The sequence below is a fragment of the Coenobita brevimanus genome, chromosome 56 (assembly GCF_032717465.1).
Source record: "Coenobita brevimanus isolate Jiangsu-jjx chromosome 56, ASM3271746v2, whole genome shotgun sequence".
In the NCBI taxonomy this organism is placed as follows: domain Eukaryota; kingdom Metazoa; phylum Arthropoda; class Malacostraca; order Decapoda; family Coenobitidae; genus Coenobita; species Coenobita brevimanus.
In genome coordinates this window covers 19297638-19299644 of record NC_137009.1, presented here as the reverse complement: position 1 = coordinate 19299644, position 2007 = coordinate 19297638, and positions in this window count along the sequence as shown.

Genomic DNA, 2007 nt, shown 5'->3' with positions numbered 1-2007 from the left:
AAGGTAGTGTATTAAGCGTCCTTTTATCTGCAGTTGCCATTAATGATATAATGGACTCATTGCCTGAGGAAGTATCATCCTCCCATTATGTGGATGACTTGGCAATCTGGTTTGCTGGACCCTGCATGTCGGTAGTTGAAAGGAGAATGCAGATGGCATTGGACATGGTGGCCAGCTAGGCAGATTGAAGATGTTTTCGTTTTTCTTTGAGTGAAACTATGGCTATGCACTTTTGTAGGATTAGGGGAGTTCACCCAGAGCCTGACTTATTTCTGAGTGGGCGCTGGCTCCAGTGTGTAGAGAAAACCAAGTTTTTTGGTCTAAAGTATGACTGCCGACTGACTTGGGTTCCACACTTGCAACATCTGAAGGTATCCTGTATGCGGGCTATGAATTTGTTATAGGTTTTGTCCCATACCCAGTGGGGTGCTGAGTGTAAGACTCTCATACACCTACATCAGGCATTATTGGGATTTAAACTTGCCTATGGTTGTAAGGTTTACTCCTGTCCTACTGCGCCTCGATTTAAGGTTCTTGATCATGTACAGTCGGGGAAAGTTCCGCATTACCCACCTCCTGAAGCACTGGTGTGAGACAGGTGAATGTGAAGCAGCAGCCAGATCTCATATGTCTGGTAACTGTGAGTGTGAAGGAGGGGGAGGCGGGGAACTAGGGGCAGAGGAGGGTTTAGTGATGGGTTGGGAATCACGTGTAGGTCACCAATGTATGACTTGGACAGTGTGTTTGAGTTACCTGTTCTTTAGTAAGGATAAATGACAATATGATGCTAGCATTTTAAGAAAAAGATTACGTAGGTGTCTGCAGAGTTAGTGTTGTCAGGAAAGTTATGGAGGTTTGCTGGGTTAGGACAGAGGTTTGAATGCTTTCATTCCCTCTCGACTTTAACATGAGACGTTTCCCCCCAGAAGATATTCGTAACGATATAACATATATATTTATATTATGTGTTGCAAACAAAACCTCTATATTATCTATCTATCTATCTATCTACATGTAAATTCTTATAAATTTGTTTATTTATTTTTCCTTTGTCATCCCACTATAAACATCTGCCTGCAAACATTTTCAGTGTTATTCTGGTAATTGTCTCGAAGTTAGAGTCTAAGGTAGCGTAATAATAATAATAATAATAATAATAATAATAATAATAATAATAATAATAATAATAATAATAATAATAATAATAATAATAATAATATTAATAATAAAATAATCTATATGAGCGATTGAAAGGCTTTTCGTTTTCAAAGGGACAGAATGACACGGGAAGCCCTAATTATTAGATCAGTCTCTGTAACATTCCTATCGAACATTACAAAACGAAGGCATACAAGTATACCTTTGACAGTAAACATGTACCGATTGTGACATAAGCAACTCTACAAACCCTCCCACTCCCGGCCACCCTCCCTCCCACTCACAGTTACCAGACAAGTGGGTCTGGCTGCTGCTTGGTGACTATATGTCGACCACCAATGCTCCGAACAGTGGGTAACGCGGACCTTTCCCTGACTGTACATCATGGTGGTTTGCGACTTCCTACGGGGACTTTTATGTCCTCCCCATTCCCTAGCTTGTTGGTGGAGGCTGGAGTGGCTCCCCTGGATTTGCAATGCAATTCCTTCATCATTCGTTGCCTGAACCGCTTGAGACGCATCCGAGACTCACTCACAACAGTTTGTATATCTAAGCACTCATTTTTTTATTATTATGAATCTCATCCTCATGCACCATGCCCTTTTGGGTACAGGGTTAGACAGATTATGGAGGAGTTTAGTCTTTCCATATGGCCTGTCTGCCCTGTCTGAGTTCCGAGGATTGCTCCGTGGTTACTCCCAGAGGTCCATTTCTGTTGGGTTTTTATGGGCTCCAAGTCCTCAGTCCCTTCTCAAGCCCTTCGTCAATTGTTTTTGGAACATACGTCTCTCCACAGTTGCAGTGTTCCTGTCTTGTGCATGGTTCGAAGTCAGATGCTGGCGTTGGGTT